The sequence below is a fragment of the Tamandua tetradactyla genome, chromosome 10, assembly GCF_023851605.1.
Source record: "Tamandua tetradactyla isolate mTamTet1 chromosome 10, mTamTet1.pri, whole genome shotgun sequence".
Taxonomy (NCBI): domain Eukaryota; kingdom Metazoa; phylum Chordata; class Mammalia; order Pilosa; family Myrmecophagidae; genus Tamandua; species Tamandua tetradactyla.
This window is the reverse complement of record NC_135336.1, coordinates 70,390,541-70,396,290: the sequence shown is the minus strand read 5'-3', so window position 1 is coordinate 70,396,290 and position 5,750 is coordinate 70,390,541. Positions and strand designations below refer to the sequence as shown.

The 5,750-nt window shown below is 38.5% G+C and overlaps 1 pseudogene; it reads left to right on the top strand.

The window, feature by feature from the left end:
* The first annotated feature begins 2,309 nt into the window (after nt 1–2,309).
* On the top strand, nt 2,310–3,151 carry LOC143647693 (NGFI-A-binding protein 1 pseudogene; annotated as a pseudogene).
* The last annotated feature ends 2,599 nt before the right edge of the window (nt 3,152–5,750 follow it).

The window sequence follows — 5,750 nt, the reverse complement described above, 5'->3', positions numbered from 1 at the left end:
AAAGAGAACGGGGAAAAGAGTAGAGATTAGGCCAGAGAAGGCACCTGGAACCAAATCAAACAGGGACATGCAGGCCATTGTAAAGACTTTGCTTTTATGCTACACATAAAGGGAAGTATTTTAAGGATTCTTAGCTAAGGACTGCCATAATCTCACTTACTTCTTAACAGGGTCACTCTGTACTGGTAACAGATGGTAAGCAGTCAAGGGTAGCAGCAGGAAGACAAGTCAGAAAGATACGGCAGTAATCCTGGAGAATTATGACAGCAGTTTTTTGATAATTACCAGGAGCTAAGCATTGCACTAAACAATTTACACAGAATATCTTATTTAATTCTATTAACAGTTCAACAAAGATAGATATTGACATTATCCTTTTTTGTTGTTCTTATGAATAGGAAATTGAGATTCTGTAGAGTGAAATCAACACACATACTTAGTAAATGGTACAGTCAGGATTAGAACCCATGATTCATGATTCATCATTATAGTTTATTACCGAAAGCCAGGTGAAAACGTTTTAAGGTTAGATAGTGTTAAAATAGGAATATTGATGGTGTCTGCCCTATCCCATGTGGCTTACTTTAGGACTTGACCTTTCTCTGTTATAGAATAGTCATTCTTTCCCAAGGATTCCAGGTAGGGCTTTCAAATTTCTTAGAATAATTTCTACTTATTTTTGTTGTGATAGTAAACTAAATCTTTTTTTCTATTACATTTTATTTTACAGATCATGTATAAAAGTGATATTACATATCTATATAGATTGTTGTTAAGCCGCTTATCGGACATTCCAATTAAATTTAATAACAATAATAACTTTTTCAAATTAATTATTTTATGTTATTAATGCAGACACTATCTTTCAGTAATGGCAAAGTTGAGTCTTCCCTTCCATCATTTGCCAATTGTATTTCTCCTTCTTGCCTTTGCGGCAGAGAAGTCAGTAAAAGTGGGTAACCTTGTCTCATCGCTGACTATAATGGTGAAACTTCTAATATTTCACCATTAAGTAAAATGTTTGTTGAAGGTTTCTGGTGGAGACACTTCATCAAAATCAGGGCCACTCTTTCTTTTCAAACCTTGCTAAGTAATTTAAAACATCTGGAATGTTGGTTTATTTTTTTAATTCTCTCAAATGTTTTTCAGTATCACTCAAGATCCCATGGTTTATTTTTTTTCTCATTAATATGATTGATGACATTTATATATATCCTGATAGTTAACCAACTTGGCATTTTTCATCATAGATATTTTTAATATTTCTGAATTTTATTTACCAATATTTTACTTAGGGTTTTGCACCTACGTTCATATTTCATATTGAATGATCATATCCATTCATACTAATCCTTGTCCAGACTAAGTAGAATTTTGTACATCTTAAGCATAGCATAAGACTACTAATTTATAGAATAAGATGGAGGACTTTCTCTATTTTTCTATGCTCAGGAGCAGTATGAATAAGTTAGGAACTATGAGTTTCATTTTGTTTTTTATAAAAGTCAATGTAAAACCACAAGAACCTAATGTATTTTTAGATGCAGCTGACTATATTTTCAGTATTTTCTATTTTTGAAAATCTATTACTTTTTCCATCTGTACTTGAGTTGATGTGGCTATTGAAATCACTAAGAATTATGGCAGCAGTGGTGTTGGAGGAAAAGCCAGTGTTCAAGCAAGTGCTGGTTGATGACATTGCAAGAACAAAAGGGAATTAGAGAAAGGTCTGTGGATGACAAGAACAAGGAGAGTAGATGGTTGGATGTACTGGTATAAGCTTCATTAAAATGTTAAAAGAAATTAGACAGAAAAGAAGAAATGATCATCTGGATCTCAAAAAGGAGGAAGCAGAGCACCTAAACCACCTTGAGACTCAATGAAGAAATCTGTAGGAGATAACCATTTCCTCAACTTGAAAAAATATGCGAGGAAACATCCTTAACAGTGATTTTAGTTGTATAATGTTTGGAGAGGAAGGTGAGCAGACGGAAGGATTCTGGTGCCCGGGTGGCATGAGTTGCCCAAAGCACAGGGTCAGGAGGGAGGGCAGATCGTGGGAACGTAGGCAAGGTGCAGTATCAAGACGAAAGCCCCGCAGGATGAGCCGCCTCCTCGGCTGAGTGGGCGCCGTCTGGGCTGGCGGGTTGGCGGGATAATCTCGGAGGACGCGCTCCTACCGCCTTCCCCAGGCCGCCGCCCGCGGGGAGCCTGAGAACTTCCCTTGAGAGTTGGCAGCTGAGCAATCCGCAGGGCAGAACGCGTGAAGACTGCTGCAGCTGCTGGCCACGCTGGACATATGCACAGTAATGGCTACGCCCTTACCCAGGACCCCTGGGGAGCTGCAGCTATATAGAAGATTAGAGAGCACCAATCAACCTTCTTGTTTTGATGCTTTCACTCAACAAGTTGGTGATAATGTCCAACAACTCTGTGAAGCTGTGGAATAGGAGTTTTGGGAAATCATGGCTGGGTGTATCCTGTAGTAGTTATGTAAGGAATAGCAGTGCCCAGTAACCTCATTTAAAATTCTCAAAATGTGCTGCCACCACCTGTGTGCAGAGCGTGGGACGGGGGAAATCAGGTGTGGTGGGGAAGTTGGTGTAGCAGAGTGTGGGCGAGTACAGGCACTGGCAGGGCTACCATGCCACGGTGTGTGAGCACAGCCTCTCCCATTAGGCCAGCTTCTCCCAAGGAAAGCAGTGAGGTGCTGGATGCTGTCACTGCACTCTCTGTGGCCAAGTGCATGGCGGGAATGGCACCCATGCTGCTGAAAAGTGACTTGAAGTGAAAGAGCAATAAGAAGTTGGCCAAAATGATTGGCCATATCTTTGAGATGACTGATGATGATCCGCTCAAAGAAAAGGAAGTCTGAAGATACAGTGCACTATATGACAGATGTGACTCAAAGAGAAAGGATGGGAAACATCTCATACATCATGAGCTCACTGTTAATGAAGGAGTTGCCCAGCTCTTTGTCAAGGGTAATGCCCAACTGACAAGAAGAGATGAACATTTTTCCCTGGCCAGGCAGACAGCTCCAAAAATCACCTATAAATATACCTCCAGAACCACTAAGTCAAAATGTGGAGAAAGAGATAAATTACCCCAAAGAGAATTAAAGACTATCCTCACTCAGCTTTTACCTTAGAAAAGAAAGTCTACAAAACAGAGCCTGAAGATTCAAGGTAGCTGTGATTGTCTTACTGTCGTCTAGAAATAGCATCAGATTTAAAGATAATGTTCCACCATAGAAATAAGCCTTAATAACCAATGTTGCCTTATTCAGCTCATACTGATTTCATAACCAAAGCATAAGGACTATTCCAGTAGTCTGTGGAAAACAGAAAGAGCAATAGCCACAAAAAAAGAAAATCCAGAATGTTGCAATCTGTCACAGAATATCGATCCTTTCACATTCCTGTGTAAGTCATTTTATGTGGAAAGGGTTGCAAATTAATATTGTAAGCATTCATTATTTAAGAATGTACAAAGTATTTTTGTAATTCTTAAAAGTGAAATAAGGATCTGTTTTTTCCTTGGCTGTGGATACAGTATACTTTACTTGAAATTTCATTGTCTACTTTAAGTGTATTTAGAGTAAATAGTACTAAATGTCAGAGTTTAGAATCTTTAGAGCCACAAAAACAGAAAGCTGAAGTGACATAATTATTGGCAAGGTTGCTACAATTTTGGAAAAATGGAAAGTGAATACTCATTTTAAGCCAAGGAAAATTTTGTGAATTTGATACTTGATAAAAAAAAAAAGGATTTTCTTTAACAGGGCGCATAGCATTCATTCATGCAATATCATTTTTACTAGTTTCAACAGTACATATTTACACAATTAATAAATACTAGAAGAGAACTAAAAAGATAAGTAATAGAGTAGGAAATCTCTCATATCTAGTTCACTCAGATTGCATTATATAATTGCTACATAAAATGCAACAAAAATAGGAAGCTATTACTTGGATAAAGAACTGGAAACAAGTGGACTGATGCATAAAAGCCTTGATTTGAATATTGATATTTCAGAATGGGTTAAGTAGATTAAGACATAGTAAATTATTCCTAAATGCGACTGTTAACAAAGGCCATTAAAGAGTAATATGTTTTTTTAAAAGAAAAAAAGATGAAAGTCTCTGTGTTGAAACAGTTGAGCCTCTGGCTAAGATTGAGGTTCTAGAGATACCGGACATGGATGGAATTGGGCCTGATGGTTCTTTAGGAAGACAGACGGGAGGCTACAAAGTGAGGCGTGTCTTGTAGGAGCAGACAGGACTCTGCTTCAGCCTCTGGTTCGGTCTTTATGGTAAGTGGAATTATTAATTTAGACACATTCTTAATCTCCATTTCTGAGTCTATGAACCCATTGTAAATAGTACATCTTGAAGGTATTAGTTTTAGTTAAAGTTCTGGTCCAACTGAGTTCAGATTCCTAAGGTCCTTGATAAGCAGAAGAAATTCAGACATAGTAAGAGAAATCCGCAGGAAGGCACTCTGTATACTGTACCTGCACATTGTGACCAACCTCCTACCTCAAAACATAACTATTCAGGCTTCTGCCTAAATCCAACTGCTCCAATTGTACCTTCGATCCCACCCCAACACCCAGGCCACTCATATTTTTAGCAATTAATTACAATTTTAAAATTTGGTTGCCTTTTTGAAAGCATATGTTAAACATTACCCTGTGTGCTGGTTTGAAAGGATATGTGTCCCCTAGAAGCGCCATGTTTTAATCCTAATCCCATTTTGTAAAGGCAGCCATTTCTTCTAATCCTTATTCAGCATTGTATGTTTGAAACTGTGATTAGATCATCTCCCTGGAGATGTGATGTAACCAAGATTGGTTGTTAAGATGGATTAGGTGATAACATGTCTCCACCCATTTGGGTGGGTCTTGATTAGTTTCTGGAGTCCTATAAAAGAGGAAACATTTTGGAGATAAGAGATTCAGAGAGATCAGAGAATGCTGCACCACCAAGAAACAGAGAGTCCACCAACCAGTGACCTTTGGAGATGAAGAAGGAAAATGCCTCCCGGGGAGCTTCATGAAACGGAAAGCCAGGAGAGAAAGCTAGCAGATGACGCTATGTTTGCCATGTGCCCTTCCAGATGAGAGAGGAGCCCTGACTGTGTTTGCCATGTTCGTTCTCAGATGAGAGAGAAACCCTGAACTTCATCGGCCTTCTTGAACCAAGGTATCTTTCTCTGGATACCTTTGATTGGACATTTCTATAGACTGGTTGTAAGTGGGACATTTTCTCAGCCTTAGAACTGTAAACTAGCAATTTATTAAATTCCCCTTTTTGAAGGCCATTCTGTTTCTGGTATTTTGCATTCTGGCAGTTAGCAAACTAGAACACCCTGTGTGTGATTTTATCCTTTTCCTTACAATGATATTACAATCCCTTATTCTTCTGACTAAATACTAGATCAGGTTTTTATATGTGTGTGACTGTGTGTGTGTCTGTGTGTGTGCGCGCACTCGCACGCACGGGTGCGTGCCTATTCTTCATCTCCTGACAGTGGCTAGACTAAAATGCACAACCTGACTAGTTTAAATCATCTAATTCATTCCTACATCATTTGGGAGGGGCAGGAGTTCAAGTTAATGCTGGGGACAGGTAAAAAGAAATCCCTCAAACCATGATAGTGTTTAATGTCACATACTGATTTTTTTCCTCCTAAAAATTGTTGCAATAATTCATTTTTTACTTTTTAAGTAAAAATTGAATAATTAT